This window comes from Cibotium barometz, chromosome 58 (assembly GCF_041138505.1).
Source record: "Cibotium barometz isolate CiBa-2024 chromosome 58, ASM4113850v1, whole genome shotgun sequence".
NCBI lineage: Eukaryota > Viridiplantae > Streptophyta > Polypodiopsida > Cyatheales > Cibotiaceae > Cibotium > Cibotium barometz.
Window position 1 is genome coordinate 19937428 of NC_141103.1, and position 11002 is coordinate 19948429.

Consider the following 11002-nt stretch of genomic DNA (forward strand, 5'->3'; position numbering starts at 1 on the left):
TAACACCCATGCACAATATAGCATCTAGTGAGATTTGGATACCTAACCAAATCCAACTTTCGAAACCATCCACAATATGTGGACGATTGATCATATTACTAATTGTAATTTTATATAGTAAAAATATATTTAATATTTAAGAGAAATTATATGTGTTTATGAATTTTTTATTGAGTTTTGGTCAATTGACAAAATGTCTAACTTTTTACACAACAGGAGTCAAGAGAAAGATTGGAGAAACAATTTGAGAGGTTGAATTCTATCGGTTTTTGCATGCAAACCGTTATCTTGGTTAGATATGCAAACCCTTTTCTTGGTTCATACTCTAATGGCTTATTATAATACTATACTAATTTTTTTAAAATTTACTAAAATTTAACAATTCTTATATAGTTTTGATGAACAAATAGAGAAAATGTTTGGCACTCCTCAGGAAACATGAACAAACAAATTAACTGAAACTTAAGGCTTTAACTTATACATGTTTCCATTTGATTCATATATATGAACACTTTTTATGTTTTGTAAAGAAATTAGTGATAATTTGAACCTATTTCATGATTAGGAACACTAATAAATGTGCTACTTCAAAGAGAGGTGTAATCAAAGACGATGTTTAGAGAAAGAAGAGAAAAAGAAATTACCAAGGTGCTTCCAAATCTATTATTGTTAGACTTTGAGAAAATCAAGGATGAATGTGTTAATCCAAGTGAAATGAATATTAGATCTAAAGAAAGGAGAAGATTCTTGGCATAATACGTATCCTTGGCTTATTGATGAAATGAATGTAAAACTCTTTTGTGAGTATTACAAGATTTTTCCTTGTGTAAAACGCCTTTATGCCAAGGATGGATAAATTTAAAAAAAAAGATTAGTAATTGTAAGTCTCATGCAAAAACACAATGCCATACATATTAGTAATTCTTTCAATGAAAGAGGGGATTAAAAAGATGCATGAAACCAAGGATGTGATGCCTTGTTGTGACATTATTTAGAATTTCCTACTTCTTATAAAAGAAAAGTTTTCTTTCTTTATGTTTTCATATTTACTTGGGCTGCTTAAATATATGGAGGTTTGAAAAAAACTTGATGATAAGTTAATACCATAATGATAAAATATGTGCCAAATTCATCTATTATATTGCATAGTGCATCATGAGTAATATAATTAAGAAGGTCTATGATAGTCCTCAGCTTGGTGTCATGGTTGATATCAATCAATATTGTAACACATATCACATGAGTCTTTATCTTTCTTATTTGAATTCTAAATGTGTGACAAAGAACACATTTTATGGAATATTCATAAATGGAAATGATACATAAGGTTTGTTTTAGATAATTATGGGTGAATTGAGATAAGCTTAATTGGATGTGTTAAAGTTTGTTGCTTTTGTCAGTGTGGCAAGTTGGCAACCCTTTTGAAGAAGGTAAGCCCAAAGTGATTTCCATTCATTATGTTTCTCATAGGAATAATGTAGTTTCTTCTAATGTTGCCAAAAAATCTATCTGTGTAAAAATAATCAACAAAATGGTTGGCAACCCTTTTGAAGAAGGTACCATACATTGTGTTACTCAAAGGACTTTGAAGAAGGTTGTCAACTCTTTTTAAGAATGTAAACCCAAAGTGACTTCCATACATTATGTTGCTCATAGGACTAATGTAGATACTTCTAATGCTACCAAAAAGCCTAACTATGCAAAAATAAGGTAAACCCAAAGTGACTTCCATACATTATGTTTCTCATAGGACTAGTGTAGCTACTTCTAATGCTATCAAAAAGTGCCAGGATTTCTTGTACACTTAAGAGAATAAATGAATTAGCTCATGTATAATAGTTGAACAAAAGCTTAGACTTTCCACAAATTAACAATATAAGCATAACATAAACAAATTAGAAGAAGGAAAGATAAAGATCACCATCCAACACCATCTAGGTCAAAATTTCCACCATGCATGTAGCTCCATTCATGGCATGAGTATTTCAAAATTGTATTGCAAAAAATAGCCTTGGAGTTAACAATAGATGATTCGTACAAAATTGGCTTTGCTTTTTCACTTTAACAAAAATAACAAGCACTAATAGCTTATTCACACACACAGATTCTGTAAAACTAGAAATCCAATATCACATTGACTAATAAAATAGCAACCCCACACAGAAGTATGGATAAACAATATGTAGAATCATTTGGGTCGAGTCAAACAAATATTGCATCATTGACTAATAAAATAGCAACCCCAAACAGAAGTGTGGATAAATAATATGTATAACCATTTGGGTCGAGGCAAACCAAAAACAATTGTATTCATGTGCATAAAATACTCACACAACCAACAAAATCCAAACGACACCTCAATCGGTGAAATCCTCATATAGTGTGATACCTCAGCTCTGGTATCCTCACACTACTCATAACTCGTGTGACGCCTTAGTCTCGGATAATCTCACACGTGTGACACCTCAGTCGGTATCCTCCCACACGCATCACCTGAATCCATAATAACAATCAAATGATGTCATGTGATAAGGCACAAAATAATACACCAAAATACACTAACATAGTATCAACACAGAAAATATCACCCGTAATACATAGTCACTAATTTGGCCCCACTAAGCATATGTCAAAAACACTAACACATTAGTATTTTAATGGTGAAATCACTCATGATACCAATAACTTAGCATGACATAATGGCTTCTTAGGCATCCCCAAAATTAGCCATATATGGCATTTGTTTGCTGCTATAACGTCCCTCTTGCTCAGTTTGGCAATTTGTCCTCACTTGTGTGTTTTCTCATATGAGAGGATAATATCAGAACAAGTGTGGAAAAACTTCTCAGGCATCCTTTACAATCTTCTCTTGGATTATTTTTAAAAGTCAAAAGATATATAGTGTAAGTGTTGCTTATATATATAATTGTGTGTTCATGATCTACAATTTTGTCTAGTTCTACTTGTTCCTCATCGTCAACTAATTGTGGAGGTTCTTCATAAATAGAATGAGATTGGTCCTTTAAATGGTCATAATAAGCTGATATGAAAAGAATTATGAACTCTCCAATGGGAAGATAGTGCTAATCTATAGGCCAAGCCATTGATTTTATCTAACACTCGGAATCTAGGTGCCAATTTGGCAACAAGATTCTTTTATACACTTTTCAGCCTTCTTTTCTCTATTCTCAAAAGGATATCACTACAAGAGAAAATCATTATTTTTCAACACTTAGTTTCCACTCCTGGTCACGTCGTCGGTATATACGTCGAAATGGGCATCAAAATATTCGTGGGGGAAACAAGCGTCGAAATAACCACGAAAATTTTATTTTTTTAAAATTTGAATTTATATATAATATTTGCTAGTTTCCACCCTGGGGTGTGTTTTAGCCTTCTCTTTCTACCTATTTACAAGCATATGTCTATGAGAGAGAGAGAGAGAGAGAGAGAGAGAGAGAGAGAGAGAGAGAGAGAGAGAGAGAGAAAGAGAGAGAGGGGGGGCGAGGGAGAGAGGAGGGTAGAACTTCCATCACGCTCTTTGAAGGAGGACAAATGCTAGCTCCTCCTCCTGATCACTAGGGTGTGTTGAGATATCGAGCTCGTCTAGTGAGATGGTGGACACTAATGACCCGCCTGGGGGATAGGCCCCACACTTACACCACTGGCATGGTTGGTGAGATCTTGGGTAATATGCGGCCAGTGGGATGACAGGCTGTGTGACAGCCATTCTAGAGACTGGCATAGTTATAGCGCCAGCTCATTAATTGGGTTCACACTATAGAGAACCCTCGTATGTATTGGTTGAGTACCTTTCATATTATGTGTACTCTTATTTTGTATATGGTGTGTTGAGTGTTGAGTAAAGGAGAAGAAGATTTTCAGCCTCTCACCTTGTGTGTTCTCTATTAGGGTTTTGTGAGTGTGTGTGTGCTTACAAGAGCTCAAGCTCTCTTCCCCCCTGCATCTTTTCATGGTATCAAAGCGGTTCGTGCTAAGGGCTGAGCTGTAAAGCAAGAGAACCACAGGAAGCGATACGAGGGTAAGAGCTTCAACTACTCTTCCCTATTTGTGTTGGTGACTACATCCTTGTCGGGAGCTCTACGAGAGGCACCGACAAAACGATCTCTGATTGAGGAGCTTTCTTCGCGGGAGTAAGGCTATAGGGCAACTATACTATCCTTCGGGCCACAATACAAGGCGTTCAAGACGTCTATTCAGACTTGGAAAAACATTTCCAACTTTACAGATTTGGTGTCTATGCTGATTATGTCTATGCTGATTATAGAAGAGAAGAGCTTGGGTGAAGACCAACTGTCTTCACAAAACAAAAACAGTTCAGAGCAACAGGCCTTCTACACAAGTTCAGGAAGAGGATGAGGTGGAGGAGGTCGTGGACGCGGTCAAGGAGGTGGCCGAACAGGTAATCAGAATTATGGCCAGCAACAGCAACAACAACAGTCCCAGAATACACAACAACAACAATAACAACATGCAGGTGGAAGAGGCAAATTCAAGGCAGGGGGAGTCAAAGAGGCCGTGGAAATTGGCAAAGGCAGTATAATGATGCACGTGAATGCTATTATTGTGGTAAGCCTGGACATGTGCAGGCAGAATGTTAAAAGAAGCAGGCTGACATGCAAAATGGAAAAGTGCAGCAAAACAACTATGCATCCTCAAGTAGAAATAATGTGGATAATGAAAGGTTGTTTGTTATGCAGCATGTCGTGAATGCCATGCCTGAAAATGTTGATGCAGCACAAAAAGATGATGTATGGTATGTGGATTCAGGTGCTTCGAACCACATGATAAGTCATGGGGAGTGGTTCAAGGAGATGAAAAACCTTGAAAGACCAGGTTTTGTGGAAACATGGGATGACACTGCTCATCCAATTGCCCATGTTTGAGATGTGCCATTGTCTATATGCAGGATGGCAAAGTGAAGTACCTTGTAGATGTACTTCACGTTCCGAACATAACAAAGAATCTGGTTTCAGTTGGCTAGATGATTGAGTAGGGTTTGCAGGTTCAGTTTAACCCTGATGGTTGTTATGTTGAGACAAGTGCAGGTTGGTTGCAAAAGGCAACAGAGTGGGCAGAATGTAGACATGCCTGAAATGAGTGCTACGATGTTTGCAAATGGTTCAGGAATTGTTGCAGACACAGACATTTAGCATAAAAGAATTGGACATGTGAATGTGCAGTGAATGAAGTCTATGCAGACTAAAGGAATTGTGACAGGGCTGCCAAAGTTTAAAGTGGAAGGTATGCAGAGAATATGTGAAGCATGCCAATTTGGAAAGAAAACAAAGCATGTATTTCCACGTAATAGATATGCGAGGAGCAGAAATGCACTAGATGTTGTGCATTCAGATGTATGGGGTCCTACAAAGACCATGTCTATGGGAGGCTGCAGATATTATGTGACATTGATGACCACAAGGAAAGTGTGGGTATATTTCATGAAGGAGAAGAGTGAGGTGTTCACTCACTTTCAGAATTTCAGAGTTTTGGCAAACAGGGAAATATGTAAAGTGCCTAAGGTCAGATGGAGGGGGAGAGTACTTCTCCAATGAGTTCTCTGAATTTTTGAAGAAGAATGGTATTCGGAGACAGTTTACATGCAGATACACTCCGCAGCAAAATGGAGTTGCTGAGCGGAAAAACAGGCACATTGCTGAGATTGCGTGAGCATTGATGGAAGAGAAGAATATGCCGCATAGCTATTGGGCTGAGGCTATTTCTACAGCAGTATACATCATGAACAGGACTCCAACTGCAGCCATACATGATGTAACTCTAGAGGAGAGGTTTACTGGCAGAAAACGCGATTTGTCTCATCTTAAAGTTTTTGGATGCATTGCATATGTGCATGTGCCAGATGAGCTGAGAACTAAGCTAGATCCAAAAGCTGAAAAATGTGTGTTTATTGGATATTTCCTTGAGCAAAAGGGATACAGGTGTTATAACCCTGCTATACGTGAGTTGAGGATAAGCACGGATGTTGTCTTTGATGAGATGAGCAGCTGGTATGCTATTGAAAAAGAAGCTGTTGGGACTGATGTGAGTGGAAGTGTGGTTGCACAGAATGCAGATTAGCAATCACAGTCTTTGAGTGGACTAGGAGAGTCCTCATCTAGTGGGTCTGTTGATAGACCATGGAGTGGCAGGCTGCGTCATAATACCAGTCCTGCAAATGTGATTAGTACATCACGTAAAGGAAAAGAGAAAGTGGTTGAGCCCCTTGGTATGCCTGACATTTCTGCAGGGCGTTCTCATGTTGATGGAGAGTCTAGTGGCTCAGATATGAGCCTTGATGAGGAGCTTGGGATCCCAGCTATGAGAACACCTGGTGTAAAGAAGGCTATGGAAGCCATGAATGAAAAGCTACGAAGATCTAGGAGAGTGAAAAACCCTGTGCAGAGATTTACATATGATGGTTATGTGGCACATCACTATGCATATATGGCAAAGGTTGTGCAGGTTGTTGAGCCCACATGCATTGATGAGGCTATTGGAAATGTGTGTTGGGAGAAAGCTATGGATGAGGAGATGAATGCACTATATGGTAATGAAACTTGGGACTTAGTGCAATTGCCTGAAGGCAAGAAAGCCATTGGATGCAAGTGGGTGTACAAAGTAAAACATAACAGTGATGGAAGCATAAAGAGGTATAAGGCTAGGTTGGTAGCCAAAGGATATGCGCAGACATATGGCATTGATTATGAGGAAAATTTCAGCCCAGTTGCCAAGATGGCAACGGTGAGAGTTGTGATAGCAGTGGGGCTGCGTCAAAGCAATGGTCTTTACATCAGATGGATGTAAAGAATGCATTCTTGCATGGGGATTTGCAAGAAGAGGTGTATATGTTGCAGCCACCTGGTTATGAGGATGTGAGTCACCCCGAGCATGTTTGCAGGTTGAAGAAAGCCTTGTATGGCTTAAAGCAAGCACCAAGAGCATGGTCTTATAAGATTTCTGAATATCTTATCACTATTGGCTTTCATGTAGCCAATGCAGATTTCTCACTGTATGTGAGACATGGTGATAGAGGGGTTGTGCTTGTTGTCATCTATGTAGATGACTTGATCATTACGGGGGACCATGATGCAGAGATCTTTGATGTAAAGATCTTGCTTAGACAGAAGTTTGAGATGAAGGATCTGGGGGAGCTTAGATATTTCTTGGGCATTGAGGTGATTAGGTCACCACATGGTATTGGATTACTGTAGAGACAGTATGGCTTAGACATGTTGTCCAAGTATGGTATGACAGGCTGTAAACCTATCTCAGTGCCATTGGATCAGAATGGCAAGTTGAGTGCAGATTCAGGAGAGATCTTGGAGGATCCTACTATGTATAGGCACATAGTGGGAAGCTTGATCTATATAACGATCACCAGACCAGATTTGAGCTATGCTGTTAGGTTGGTGAGTCAGTTTATGCAGGTTCCACGAAAACCGCATTTGGATGCATTGAGACGCATACTGAGGTATGTGAGGTCTACCTTGCATTGTGGACTATTCTATGAGACTGGGCCAAAGATAAGTGTACATGGGTACACAGATGCTGATTGGGCTGGTAGTATCTCAGATAGGAGATCTACTAATGGATTCATGTTTTCTTTGGGGAGTGCTGCTGTGACTTGGAGCAGCAAGAAGCAACCTACGGTTGCTCTATCCAGTACAGAGGCCGAGTACAAAGGAGCTGCTATGGCAGCATGTGAGGTAGCTTGGTTGAGAAAGCTACTTGCAGATTTGGGTCTATCAGTGGATAGACAAGTTGTCATTTTCTGTGACAACATTAGCAGTATACAGTTGGCCAGGAACCTAGTTTTTCATGCTCGCACGAAGCATATAGAGGTCCACTACCATTTCGTCAGAGAGAAGGTCTTGGCAGAAGACCTTGACCTTGTTTATGTCAGCACAGAGGATCAGGTATCTGACATCTTCACCAAAGCATTGGGTACAGAGAAGCTCCGCAGATTCAGGGCTTCGCTTGGTGTACATGAGATGGAGTTGAGCTCGAGGGGGAGTGTTGAGATATCGAACTCGTCTAGTGAGGCGGCGGACACGGGATAGGCCCCACACTTACACCACTGGCCTGGTTGGTGAGATCTTGGATGATATGCGGCCAGTGGGATGACAGGCTGTGTGATAGCCATTCTAAAGACTGGCATAGTTATAGCGCCAGCTCATTAGTTGGGTTCACACTATAGAGAACCCTCGTATGTATTGGTTGAGTACCTTTCATATTATGTGTACTCTTATCTTGTATATGGTGTGTTGAGTGTTGAGTAAAGGAGAAGAAGATTTTCAGCCTCTCACCTTGTGTGTTCTCTCAGCATAAGGGTATTGGTGTTCTCTTCCATGATAGATCATCTAAAGGTTCATGTTATGCATAATCTATTCATCATGATAGGAATATTTTAAGTGTGAAATCCAACCAAAATAATAGTGTTCATGAGCAGAAAATACTCGCCCAACCAATAAAATCCATATGACACCTCAATCGGTGACCCTCGTATAGTGCGACACCTCATTCGGTATCCTTGCACTATGCATAACCCATGAAATACCTTAGTATGATAACCTCACACATGTGTGGCAACACCTCAATCGGTATCCTTGCACGTACCTAGAAACTAGACATTGCAAACTATGTTAAAAGTTTGAAAGAAGATATGTTGATAAGTTGGAAAAGCACCTTGACATCCTTACACCTAGGAACGCAAGTTTGGTGAAAACTTCCTAAAAAGGAGATTAGATAATAAGTTTATACACTAGAAGGAGATACCTACCTAGAAACTAGACACTGCAGACTATGCTCAAACTTGAAAGGATATGTATTTCTACCTAACAAAAAAAGTTTCGCAAATGTTGGTGCATGCACATGCATGTATATGTGTGCATGTACATGTTCATGGTGTGTGTGTGTGTGTGTGTGTGTGTGTGTGTGTGTGTGTGTGTGTGCACGTGCACGCATGTACGTGTGCACGTGCACGCATGTACGTGCGCACGTGCATGTGTGCATGTATGCATTTGTTTGTGTGTGTACAAGGAAAAAATCTTATCTTTGTGACTCGCTTTGTTATAACTCATTGAAAATAGTTAATATTTTACCTAAGTAATATAATCATTATTTTGTTCTTCATAATGAAAAAGATAGGGACACATCATATTCTCAATATTTTACCTAAGTAATGTAAGCATTTTTTTCTTCATAATACGAAAGAGATTCTTAATTAAGTATGGAAACATGTCATATTTGTAACAAAGTTTATTGTGTGAATTGTTTTCTCAAGAGAATCAAAATACACAAGTAAACAAACATGGCATGTGTGCAAGGAGATTTGCCAAATATTTTATTATGTGATAGATTTATGTTTCAATTTATCATATTTCATATTGTTTGTTATTGTCCCTCGCAAATCAAAGTCTTTATAGTAGTGTGGTGTGATTGTGTGCTTTTAAAACTTGAGGGATCCACAAAGTCACATGACATGGAATTGAGAGTATATGAATGGTTAAAAAAATCTCTTGATTGTGTTTTATTATAAGATTTGATTAACAAGTTGTTATAAGTGGTTTATCAAACTCTATCATGTGTGAAATTATATATTGAGAATATCCCAATAGATAAGCTCTCAAGTTGGTGTATATATCTGATTGGTTGGTGTGAGTGATTTTTCTAAGGAGAGAATTCCTCTCTCTCTCTCTCTCTCTCTCATGTACACAAGTGTATGCCTACATGCATGTGTGTACCATACATGTGCGTGCCTCCCTCCCTCCCTCCCTCCCTCCCTCCCTCCCTCCCTCTCTCTCTCTCTCTCTCTCTCTCTCATACATGTGCGTGCCTCCCTCCCTCCCTCCCTCCCTCCTCTCTCTCTCTCTCTCTCTCTCTCTCTCTCTCTCTCTCTCTCTCTCTCTCTCTCTCTCTCATGCACACAAGTGTATGCCTACATGCATGTGTGTGCCATAGATGTTAGAGAGAGAGAGAGAGAGAGAGAGAGAGAGATGCATCACACATGTATGCATGCATGTGTGTGCAAGCATGATTGTAAGATTAAAATTCTCTTATAAGGGCTTGTAATCTACACTGATTATTATGAAGGATATGTTGGTGGAAAACTAGTATGATAACTCGAGAAAGAGTCAAGCATGATAAGGATGGATGCTTTGTTCTTATCTTTGAGTAAAGGGGGATCGAACTTCAATGGAGTGGAGGTGCATTTTAGATGCCTAAGTTCCATCCCTTAAGCATATAACACTTTGGTCCTCCCATTGTGGTGTGGGCACTTTTCAACAAAGGGTTGAAATTGCCATACATTTGTGTCTCCTCTTCTCATCTGATGTTGCTATTTGGAAAAAGAAAATGAATAAATTACTAGAGCGTGGTGTCAAGAAAGTCCTCCGCTCTTTTGTGTTGTTGCCATTTTTTTCATGTAGGCCCCCACACAAGGTCCACATCGTTTTTGTGTAAATTTTATTAAGGGTAGATAAGTGCTCAATAAATGAATTTGGTTGTGTTGGAACTTGGGAAAGAACAAAGAAGAAAGAAGAAAGGGGGGGGCTGTTGGTTGGCAATGCCCCCATGTATTCAATGGATCCTTAGTTGCTTTTTAGCTGGCACCTTCATGCCCATTTTTTTTAGCATTTTGGTCGTAAAATACTTGCAAAACTATAAAATGCCCGTAAAAATTTACACTAAAATATTTAAAAAAAACTTACTAAGGGTGCCCGTAAAAAATCAAGCTTGAATGGATGCATGCCCGAATGGATCCATTGTCATGGCCCCTTGTGGGTGTGAAGCATTGCTAAAGATATGGAAGTAGCTACATTATGAATGGAGACAAATTGGATGAAACTGTGTGAATTGCATGACTCTTGCCAATCCATGCATATTGCAATCATATTTAGAAGGGCAGAAATCGTTGGATTAAGTAGATTATGGAGTGAACGGGTGCTCAAAAATGCTTGGATTCCAAAGCACATCATTTTCC